This window comes from Hemitrygon akajei, chromosome 15, assembly GCF_048418815.1.
Source record: "Hemitrygon akajei chromosome 15, sHemAka1.3, whole genome shotgun sequence".
NCBI lineage: Eukaryota > Metazoa > Chordata > Chondrichthyes > Myliobatiformes > Dasyatidae > Hemitrygon > Hemitrygon akajei.
In genome coordinates, this window is record NC_133138.1 from 88,306,563 (window position 1) to 88,319,127 (window position 12,565).

A 12,565-nucleotide genomic window follows, 5' to 3' on the forward strand; every position below is an offset into this window, starting at 1 on the left:
GGGGCCATGAGAAGGCCTTGGCGGGCAGAATTAAGGAAAACCCCAAGGCATTCTACAAGTATGTGAAGAGCAAGGGGATAAGACGTGAAAGAATAAGACCTATCAAGTGTGACCGTGAGAAAGTGTGTATGGAACTTGCGGAAATAGCAGAGGTACTTAATGAATACTTTACTTCAGTATTCACTATGGAAAAGGTTCTTGATGATTGTAGTGATGAATTTCAGCAGACTGAAAAGCTTAGCATGTAGATATTAAGAAAAAGGATGTGCTGGAACTTTTGGAAAGCATCGAGTTGGATAAGTAGCCAGGACTGGATGACATGTACCCCAGGTTACTGTGGGAGGTGAGGGAAGAGATTGCTGAGCCTCTGGCAATGATCTTTGCATCATCAATGGGGACGGGAGAGGTTGCAGAGCATTGGAGGGTTGTGAATGCGAGTCCTGACGTAGGATTCTCTAAAGGTTAATTTGCAGGTTGAGTCAGTGGTGAGGAAGGAAAATGCAATGTTAGTATTCATTTTGAGAGGACTAGAATGTAAAAACAAGCATTTAATATTGAGGCTTTATAAGGCAATGGTGAGGCCTCACTTGGTGTATTGTGAGCAATTTTGGCCTCTTATTTAAGAAAGGATGTGCTGATAGTGGTTTTTTGTATGAATACCAATTGATGGTTCTCTACCTTTACTTGCTGGAATTTAGAAAAATGACCGGGTGGGGGAAGACATTCTTATTGAAACCTATTGAATGTTGAAAGGCCTAGATAGAATGGATGTGAAGAGGATGTTTCCTATCATAGGGGAGTTTAAGACTAGCACGCATAGCCTCAGAATAGAGCAATATCCATTTATAACGGAGATAAGGAGGAATTTCTTTAGCCAGAGTGTGGTTAATTTGTGGAATTTGTTGCCACAGGCAGCAGTGAAGGACAGCTAATTGAGTATATTTAAAGCAGGAGTTGATAGGTTCTTGATTAGTCAGGACAAGAAAGATTACAGGGAGAAGGCAGGAATATGGGGTGAGAGGGAAATGTATCAGCCATGATCAAATGGCGGAGCAGACTCAATGGGCCAAATGGCCTAATTCTGTTCCTATGTTTGATGGTCTTATGGAATAGAACCCCCATCTGCTGGCGCACATCTCGTGGCTGTTGTGCAGGGCATGTAGCTGGTGCCATACTTTAGTGACGTTGTATTTATGGTGCTGCAATAGTTTCATCCACTTCTTCCCACAAAGGGATAGGTGGGAGAAGTCTGGCTACACAGGACCATGTGAACTGTATGTCCTCCTCTCACTCTCCCTTTGCACTCTAAGAAGAACACCCATTAAAGTAACCAGATCTGGTCATCTGCTTTGTGCAGAAGATCCATCACTATCCTTTGCAAACACTTAGAGCATTATATAAGCAGATAGTAGTAAATAGCAATTAGTATCTGATATGGCAAGGAGCCAGTTGTGGTCCTTCCTGCTGATAAATGTGCTTCCATGTGGGAGAGGCTACAAGAGAAAAGTAACTGCTCTATAAGTAAGTTATTATTATTATTACTACTACTACTACTACTACTACTACTACAACAACATCAGGATCTAACAGTAAATTCTTAATTCAACATCAAGCCCAAGTCTCTTGAAAGCAGGGATTGCTAGAAGTGAAAAGCCATCTGGTTCAACTTCTATCACTTGGTTTTACAGGATTTTCAGATGGAAAATATACAAGTGTTTCCAAAGATTCTGTTGAACTGAAAGCAAGAGTGGGAGGTGTTCAAGATTGTTTATTGTCATTCTTCAGAACACGAGTGTAAAGGAGAACAAAATGATTGTTACTCCAGATCCAAAAGCACATTAAAACACAATAAGCATGAAGAACATAAAAACATGGTGAATATAGATATAAAAGTAATAATTTAAAACAAAATGTACCAGTAACTGACATATACATACTGTAGTTTGATTTTATGTACATGAAGTTACGCATAACTTATAGTGGTAGTGGAAGGTGGTGGTGTGTGTTAATGGGTGGAGATGTTGATCAGCTTGACAGCTTGGGGGTCAAGTCCTGCTGACAGAACCAATTTACTTGTGCATAGTATGTAAATCCCATTTGGAAGATGATGTGTCTTGAGTACTGCAATGTGAAGTGAAAATCACTTTAATGGAATATTTTTGAGCAGTGTTGTATCTCTGGATGTGCCTTTCACCTACAAAGTTGCTTATTTTTGTTGGACTTTTTGACATTCATTCTTGGCGTCATTGGTAAGGTCAGTAGTCAATACCCATTATTGAAACTGCCTTATTGGGCTGCTGCAATCTTTCAGATTAACATGCTCCCATAGGGAGTTCCCACACCAGTGACAGTGAAAGACTGGTGAGCAATAGGGTTGTGTGCATCTTATAGAACATAGAAATCTACAGCACATTATAAGTCCTTCAGCCCACAATGTTGTGCTGACCATGTAACCTACTCTAGAAACTGCACAGAATTTCCCACCTGCATAGCCCATTTTCTAAGCTCCATGTGCCTATCTAAGAGGCTCCTAAAAGACCCAATTGTATCCGCTTCCACCACCACTGCTGGCAAGATGGGAACCAGCAAGTGGATGTTCCCTGGCTCCTCTTGGTGGTTCAGTGTTGGAAATTGCTGTCAGTAGCCCTAGTGCATTGTGTAGATGGTACACTGTGGTAGAAGGATGAGTATTTAGGGTAGTGAATGAATATAATCAATTGGATTGCTTTATCCTATCAGATTCTTGAGAATTGGTGGAACTGCACATCCAGCTAAGTGGAGAGTATTCCATCACGCTGCTGAATGGTGCCTTGTTGCAAACTATATCATTATATTTCAAAATTGATGTTAAACATTGGTTTATCCTAACTAGTGTTTCAGCCCTAAAATCATTAGAAAGTATTAGGCCAGAACTTGCTGCCAGAGGCAACACATCAGTATTCTGGTGTATGTAAACTTACATTTTCCTGTCTGCTGCTGTGAACTTGTCCTTTGCAGCTGTTCTAACCTTGAATGACAACACATTCCTTGGTGGAATGACACTACTGATTGTGGTGAACTAGATATACCTGTCTGGACTGCTCCTGTGGCTCCTCCCACAGACCCCTGTATAAAGGCGACTGTGGCCTGTTGCCCTGCCTCATTCCCCAGGATGTAGTGTTGTTCATTCTTCCAGTCAATAAAAGCCGATACCTCGCTTCCTACGTCTCAGCGTGAGTTATTGATGGAGCATCAATTTTATTGACTGGAAGTTAAAGCATGGAAACCGTTTTACGCCCGGAACATTTGGATTTGGACCCCCAGGACCCTGAAGCAGGTCTTGCCTTTGAACTCTGGCTTGCATGCTTCCAATCATACTTGGAGGAGGTTCGTGCAACTGACCCCGCTGTTAGGCACAGACTTCTCCTCTCGAGAGTCACCCCAAAAGTTTATTCATTCATCAGGGACCTCTCGACCTACGAAGGGGCGCTTGACGCCCTCAAAAGACAGTACCTGCGGCCGGTGAACACCGTCTATGCCAGACATCGCTTGGCCACCCGAAAACAGTGGCCTACGGAGTCGACTGCTGAATTTTTCCGAGCTCTACAGGCACTCGTGCGGACTTGTGACTGCGAGGGGATCATTGAGCCAAGCACAAGCCCTTGGCGGTCCCAGGTGGTTGTTGTTCGGACTGGGCAGAAAAATAGGATGGTTGTGGACTATAGTCAGACCATCAATAGGTTCACGCAGCTTGACACGTACCCCCTACCCCGCATCGCGGATATGGTCAACCAGATAGCTCAGTACAAGGTGTACTCAACGATAGATCTGAAATCCGCTTATCACCAGCTCCCCATCCGCCCAGAGGACCGCCCCTACACCGCCTTCGAGGCAGGTGGCAGGCTCTATCACTTCCTGCGCGTCCCATTTGGTGTCACAAATGGTGTCTCAGTCTTCCAGAGGGAGATGGACCGGATGGTGGACCAGTACAAACTGAAGGCCACATTTCCCTATCTAGATAACATCACCATCTGTGGTCGCGACTGGTCGGATCACGACGCCAACCTACAACGATTTTTCCAAGTGGCCGAAGCTTTGAACCTTACTTATAACAGGGACAAGTGTGTGTTCAGAACCACCCGACTCGCTATCCTTGGGTTATGTCGTGGGTTATGTCATTGGCCCTGATCCTGACCGTATGCGTCCCCTGTTAGAACTCCCTCTTCCCACCACTCTCAAAGCCCTCCAGCGGTGCCTGGGTTTTTTTTCCTATTGCGCCCAATGGGTCCCCCATTACGCAGACAAGGCCCGCCCCCTGGTCAAGTCTACCACTTTTCCCCTCTCTGCCAAGGCCTGCGCGGCCTTCAGCTGCATTAAAGGGGACATTGCCAAAGCAACGATGCATGCGGTGGACGAGACCATTCCCTTCCAAGTAGAGAGTGACGCCTCTGACTTCGCGCTGGCTGCTACCCTCAATCAGGAAGGCAGACCAGTGGCATTTTTTTCTCGTACCCTTCAAGGCTCTGAACTTCGGCACTCCGCGGTGGAGAAAGAAGCCCAGGCCATAGTGGAAGCTATTAGGCACTGGAGGCACTATCTCGCCGGCAAAAGGTTCACCTTGCTGACCGACCAGCGCTCGGTTGCATTCATGTTCAGCAACCAACAGCGGGGCAAAATCAAAAATGATAAAATTTTGCGGTGGAGAATAGAACTCTCCACCTACAATTATGATATCCTGTACCGGCCTGGCAGACTCAATGAACCCTCTGATGCCCTATCCCGGGGAACGTGTGCTAGCGCACAGTTCGACCAGCTGTATGCCCTTCATGCACACCTTTGCCATCCGGGGGTCGCCCGATTTTACCATTTCCTTAAAGCCCGGAACCTGCCGTACTCCCTGGAGGACATCAGGACGATGACCAGGGACTGCCAGATCTGCGCTGAGTGCAAACCGCACTTCTACCGTCCTGACACTGCGCAGCTTGTCAAGGCCACCCGCCCTTTTGAACGACTGAGTGTTGACTTTAAGGGCCCCCTTCCCTCCACCGACCGCAATGTCTATTTTCTCAGTATTATTGATGAGTACTCGCGATTCCCCTTTGCCATTCCCTGCCCCGACACTACTACCACGTCCGTCATAAAAGCCCTGCGCCAGCTCTTCACTCTGTTTGGATATCCCTGCTATATCCACAGTGATAGAGGGTCCTCCTTTATGAGTGACGAGTTGCGCCGGTTCCTGCTAGCTAGGGGCATTGCTACTAGTCGAACCACGAGTTATAATCCCCGGGGGAATGGACAGGTGGAGAGGGAGAATGCCACAGTGTGGAAGGCCACACTTTTAGCCTTTAAGTCAAAAGGGTTGCCAGTCTCCCGATGGCAGGAGGTCCTCCCTGAGGCACTCCACTCTATCCGCTCCCTGTTGTGTACGTCCACTAATGCCACCCCTCACGAATGCCTATTCTCTTTTCCCAGGAAGTCTGTCACTGGGACCACCCTACCAGTTTGGCTGACATCCCCGGGGCCAGTGCTGCTACGTAAACATGTGAGGAGTAATAAATACTCCCCGCTGGTCGAGAGGGTTCACCTCCTGCATGCTAACCCCCAGTATGCCTACGTGGTCTTGCCTGATGGGCGGGAGGACACGGTCTCTGTCCGCGACCTGGCGCCCGCTGGAGCAGCAGACCACTACCCTGTACACTCCACGGTAACTATGAACCCTGTACCCGAGGTGACACCGCGCACACCGTGCCACACCCAGACTCCTCACGACGCTCATGTACCGGGCATCTCGTACGCTTCTATTCCGGGGGCCTCGCACACACGCGAGGGATCCCTGACACCTCCAGTTGGGCCAGAACCAGCCCACTCTCCGTCTCCGGTGCAATCACCACCTCCGGCACCTGTGCAATTGCAGCCGGAGCTACGTAGATCACAGCGAAAGATTCGACCACCTGATAGACTTAACCTGTAAATATACTTGGGGACTTTTTTTTTAAAACAAAGGGGGGGTGAATGTGGTGAACTAGATATACCTGTCTGGACTGCTCCTGTGGCTCCTCCCACAGACCCCTGCTGACTGCTCCTGTGGCTCCTCCCACAGACCCCTGTATAAAGGCGACTGTGGCCTGTTGCCCTGCCTCATTCCCCAGGATGTAGTGTTGTTCATTCTTCCAGTCAATAAAAGCCGATACCTCGCTTCCTACGTCTCAGCGTGAGTTATTGATGGTGCATCACTGATGTAATAGTATCCCATTGGGGAAGGAGTAAAGAGGCAGCCCCAAAACAGTTGAAATAGCAAGAGGCTAAAATTGGAAGCTAATTCCTTCAATGCTTTTCTTGTGTGTGATAAACAAGTTTTCGATAGTATTAGTAGAGAAAGGGACACAGATTATTAATCTGGATATCTGCAACTGGAGACATCGAGGAATATTTTTGCTCAAATTTTCATTGGATATTTTGTTTTTAAACATAGTGCTGGCATGTCTGAATTCTGTGTGACGCAATATGCTTGAAATAGCAATCTGTGGAAGGAAAAGGGAATCTCAAAATAACCTTAGGCACAATTTGGTTTCTTAGTAACAGTCTCACTCCCTTAAGGTTTTTTTTGTCAAGTGCTGCCCTTGCATTCATGTGTGTGTGTGTGTGTGTGTGTCTATATATATATATATATATATATATATATATATATCCAGAAATGAATCCCCAGTCAGTAGCACCTAATACATAATGTAACAATGTTATCACATTGTACACCTCCCATGAAATTCATTCCTGAAATTAATATCTACACAATACTTGCTGATGGTACACAAGAAAATCCTCCTATTCATTCATTGCAATGATGAAAATTATATCTTTTAATCACAAAAATTATTTCATTCAGACTTTTATTTTACATATGTAATGCCTGTGGTTTAGTTTCATAATCTGCTTCATCTCAGATTTGATACATATACAGGAGGTGATCACACAGGATTTTATCTCTTAGAAACAACCACTTTGGAGGCAGTTAGATATTGTAATTGGGCAACAGGCCAAGTGCAATAACTGGCAGAATCAGTTACAGGATATTTGATAGTTTCCTGCACCATCAAGGATCTAAGGGTTTAATGCACACAGAAGAAAGGTCAGAGACAGGCTAGTTCACGTGAAACTCCATTCATTACAACTGCACCTAATAGACATCTCTGTTACTCAGAAGTTATAAACCACTCCTAGGCCTGAGGATGAACTTTGTGCATTACTGTGGAAAACAGCAATACTGTTGTACCAGCTTTTCCACTGACACTCTGCTCATGTCCTTCTGCTTCCTAAAGGGCACATCTAAAACTCCAGGACAATAACCTCACTGAAGCTTCAGTACGTTAGCAACAGTGACTGTTGGCTGTCACTGAGAGACTTCAGGAATACTGCTTTGTGTGATAAGTGTGGGATGTTCTGAGATTGTACATGATGCTGCAAAAATGTGGTTTATTTCTGTTCATCAGTTGATTGAGTGCTTAGCAACTGGTGATTTTCTCCAGGCAGCACACATTAAAAGGCTTAGTGTCCCCTGCAGAAACACATTCACAGTAGTGCAACTGTTGGAGCTGCAACTCACAGTTACAGCAATTCCGAGTCAACCTTGACCTCTGGTGCTGTCTGTGTGATGTGTATTGGCTTCCTCCAGGTGCTCTGTTTTCCTCCCACATTCCAAAGACATGAAGACTGGTGGGTAAGTTGGCCGCTGTGTATTGTCCCTAGTGTATAAGTGGTAGAATCTGAGGGGAATTGATGGGTATGTTGTGAGAATAAAACAGGTCGGGGCAGGATTAGTGTTAATATGGGGGTTTGTTGATCAGTGTGGATTCAGTGAGCCAAAGAGTCTGTTTCCATTCTGCATCATTCCATGGCTCATTGAGTAAATCATTAAGGACCAGGTTTAAGGAAAATATACTAACAAGGGTGTAAGGCATTGGTGAGACTGCATTTGGGCCATTGTATAAGGCCTTAGAGAGATTCCAGAGAAGGTTCTCAAGAATGATCCTAGAAATGATTGGCGTAACCTAGAAAGTTTGATGAATCTGGGCCTATACTCAATGGAGTTCAGAGTAAAGTACAGGCCCAGATGAAGGAGATCTCATGGAAATCTACTGAATACTGAAAGGCCTGAATAGAGTGAATATTGGAGAGGATATTTCCAAAAGTAGAAGACCTAAGATCGGAGGACACAGCCTCAGAATAAAGGGACTTCCTTTTAGAACTAAGATGAGAAAGAATTTCTTCAGACAAAGGGTGGTGAATCTGAAATTCATTGCCAAAAGGGACTTTAAGGCACACATTGATGAGGTCTTTATTAGGCTTAAGGTGAGACAATGGAGTTGAAAGAAAAATCAGCTATGAGCAGACTCAATGGGCGAAATTGTGCTCCTATTGTGGTCACACATAAGAAGGACTGTGGTGGAGTTTAATGATAATTTTCCTCATTGTCTTCATCCAATCAGAACGAGATGTTGTTGCTTTGATTTCCTATTAGGGAGTGACAGAAGATTGTACAATGGAACACTTTGCATCTTGTGATCATAATGCCATTAGTTTCAAGTTAATTATGGAAAAGGATAGGTCTGCTCCTCAGGCTGAGATTCTAAATTGGAGAAAGGCCAATTTTGATGGCTTCAGAAACGATCTGGCAAATGTGGATTGGGACAAGCTATGTTCTGGCGAAGTTGCACATGGTAAGTGGGAGACCTACAAAAGTGAAATTTTGAGAGTACAAAGCTTGCATATGCCTGTCAGAATTCAGGGAACCTTGGTTTTCGTAAGATATTGAGGCCTTGGTTAAGGAAAAAAAAGGAAGTGCATACAGATATAGGCAGATAGTGTCACAATGTGCACTGGCAACATTGGAACCCAAGTGCAGAGAAAAGACACTGATGTAGAGACCGCAACAGAAGTTTATTCACAATAACTCCAAAGGAACATTTACCCGCAAGACATAACATTCTCAAAACTAGGACCCTGCGATTAGCACTGATCAGGCATCTGCTTAAGTAGTACAAGTAACACAGAATTCCTGAACCTATCAAAATAAACTTATCAAACTTAAACAGAAGGCACCAGGGGACTGGATTTCAAAGAGCGGGTCACTTGAGAAAAACACAAGGAACTCTAAACAATTAGTAACTCACTTTAAACAACGAAGAGTCAGATGCTCTAAAAACATCAGAAACCAATGCTCTCTGGAACCCCTCACAGGCCTGAAGAACACATTACAGGACCACCCTCCCTATAGCTGGCACCTGACGATCCAGAGAGACCTGAAAACTCAATATCTAGGGATGACTCGAGAGGGAGGCATGGAGAACTCAAGGGGACCCCAAGAGGCAGAAAGACCTGGTGACCCTGAGAAGTAGAGAGACCTAAAGGTCCCGAAAGGCAGAGAGACTAGAGGACCCCAAGAGGCAGAAAGACCAAGGAACCCCAAGGGGAACCTCAACTGAGACCAGCAAACCTCAAGCAGGGCCCCAAGAGGGAGGCTTGGGAGTCCTTGAGTGGGGTTCAACATTGTAAAAACCTTAGAAACATTAGGAAAAGTCTTAGGAAAACTTGAGAAGCTTGATAACCTTGAACACTTAAGACGGGACAAAGCCTGAAAACCTGAGTCTTTGAAAACATGAAACTTGAAAGCTAGGGCAAGATCCTGGAAGGAGCTTGCTCACAGTGTGTTACCCTTCATTAATGTTCCAGAGGTAATTAGGATACAGAGACTGTACTGTCAATTTGACGGATGGAGACTGTCTCTAGAGCTCTTTCATTTGTGATATGCAAGTTCAATTTTCACTGTCTGTACCATGACTTTCATCAAGAAATTAAAAATGAGGTAGTTTACTCTTGATAGGGTTACCTTACTTGTGTGTTTGTACGGTCTAGCCAGATATCAACTTTGAAGCAGGTCTCTTCCAAAATTGACTTGAATACAGATTTGTTAAATCAAAGAACTTTATCGATAAGCTTGCTTGAAACACTCAGTTCAGAATCAGAAACAGGTTTAATATCACTGGCATGTCATTAAATTTGTTGACTTTGTAATTGATAGGCAGACCTGACACACAAGACTCCAAAGCTGGGAATCTGAGTACTTGCGATTTGAAAAGCTCAGAATTAGACTGGAAAAACTCAGAACGTAGACAAGAGTAGCTCTGAATGTTCATTGGGAACATAAACTCAGGACACTGGAACGTAGACAAGAGTAGCTCTGAATGTCCATTCGGAACATAAACTCAGGACACGGGAACGTAGACAAGAGTAGCTCTGAATGTCCGTTCGGAACATAAACTCAGAACGTGGGAATGTAGACAAGAGTAGCTCTGAATGTTCATTGGGAACATAAACTCAGGACGTGGGAACATAGACAAGAGTAGCTCTGAATGTTCATTGGGAACATAAACTCAGAACGTGGGAACGTAGACAAGAGTAGCTCTGAATGTCTGTTCGGAACATAAACTCAGGACGCGGGAACATAGACAAGAGTAGCTCTAAATGTCTGTTCGGAACATAAACTCAGGACATGGGAACATAGACAAGAGTAGTTCTGAATGTCCGTTCGGAACATTGTTACGTTCCCCAGTAACTGGGTGACTTACCAGCAAAGATAGAGAGGTCCGCTGAAGCCTGCTGATACTATTTTCAAACGTTTTATTTATAAAGGGGCACAAACGTATGGTTAATACAAAACATTCAGATCATATACATCATCAAAACTCAATCCAAAGCACAGGTATAGTAATAATCAATCAAAAATAAGCTCTATCATTGTCTAGGGGATACTGAGTCCAATGGAATATAGGAGTCACTCAAAGTCTGCAGGCTTCCCCGTTTCGGGAACCGCTGGCATTTCACGTGTTGGATAGAGAGAGAAGGAACACTTGCCCGTCATCTTTGCGAAGCAAATCCCTGTTGTTAGTTAAAACAGTTTGTCCTTTGGTTCCAGCCACAGACTCCCGATCCGGAATCTAACGCACGTGGCTTCCTTCAGAATGGCTTCCCGCTCCGACGGGAAGCACTATCGTGTCTTCTTCGTGTGTCTCCTTGGTGCGTCTGAGGCCCCGCCTCGGCAGCCCACCTTTTATCTGGACTGGCAGGGTTGTAGATGTCAATCAGGGTGGGGGCGAGGCAATCTTTCCCCCATCACCCATCTCACATTGCCCTGAGGGTTTGCACGTAGGCCAGTTCCTTATTTCACAAAGGTGTCTCCCAAGACAATGGCTATGTCCAAGGCTTTTGTCTTGCTGAGCGACCAGCCCACATTCCAAACCGTAAGGCTCTCTCTCTCTCTCTTGCGATTCTCACAAAGGAGGGAGCTGGGGTCATGACACCTCCCCTCTTAAAAGTTTTTTTACCAGCGGTTAAAAACAAGTTGGTACAGGATTTTTTTTGGACTCTAACATACTACACAAGCTTTTCTCTTCACAGAGTACTACCGTTATACATTCCAGTCAGTATCTAAACAGGTAACAATTACAGTGCCCCTTTCTTTAATATCTTAACCTCACGTACCATACTAAAGTCTGGTAGCATCAAACTTCAGCTCAATAACCTAACCACCTTATTTTTATTTATTTTCTTCAGCAACACAACTAAGGAGGTGTGATCTTAGCTTAGGTGCATCTACAAAAGTTTATACAAATACTAATCATTTCGGTCGTGTATTTCACCGGCAGGTCTCCAAAGGGGTTGTCTTTATTATTCACAGGCTTTGGGCGCAAACCCGTACAACCGGCGTCGCTGTTTAAAAATGACAATTTCTATTAACCATCGCCTCTTTCCCGGGGAGTCCCCCCATGGGGAACTTGAGTAATTTGGCGAGATACTCTCCCGCCTTTCCTTTCCACGAGGGTTATTCTCTTAACTCCATGTCCCCAACCTAGTCCATCATGGGAATTTCCGCCCAATTCTTTAATGCTACTCAGGTAGTTAACCCTTTTGTCAAGACCATACAGGCTGATGTGTTTTAGTTCGAACCTTTTTCTCCGGCCGCATTTAAATTTCGGCTTCCTCACAGCGCTTTCCTGAATAACAATAGCGTGTGAGGCCCCTTTACATTCCAAATCAACCTGTAATCGATGCGCAGACATCAATCTAGACTTTAACTTTTTTCCATTCGATTTGGGAACTACAGATTTACCGTTCTCCTCCACAACAACAGTTATCTCCCCATTCGTAAACTCCACCTTAACTCTGAACACCCCCTTCAGCACAGACACCTTCTTTCCCAAACCAAGTCTATCTGATCCAAAAGGACGGCCGTCTCGTCCAGCCGAGTCAAATACCTCAGACTTTTTCTGAGCTCCGTGACTAGGTTTAGGACCACGGGCCCCCCCATCTTGGACACACTCAAACGGGGCATTGGCCTCTTCCAGGCTTTCAATACCCATACCCTTTTCAAATTCTAACTTCCCCTGATCCTCCCAGTTACTCTCTGGGCAACTCACTTCCGAAGTAAACTCAACCCCTTGGGCTGGAACAACCTCTTCTGCCAATCCAGCAGACTTCTTCAAGGTAATGGCATCCTTTTCATCGAGGACTGCCCTCATTTCATTATCGGGAA

General features: G+C 44.9%; 1 protein-coding gene across 1 annotated transcript in view; it reads left to right on the forward strand.

Moving 5' to 3' along the window:
* LOC140739621 (serine/threonine-protein kinase 32A-like) overlaps positions 1-12,565 on the forward strand; it is a 583,208-nt gene that overhangs the window by 554,741 nt on the left and 15,902 nt on the right. The window lies entirely within an intron of this gene.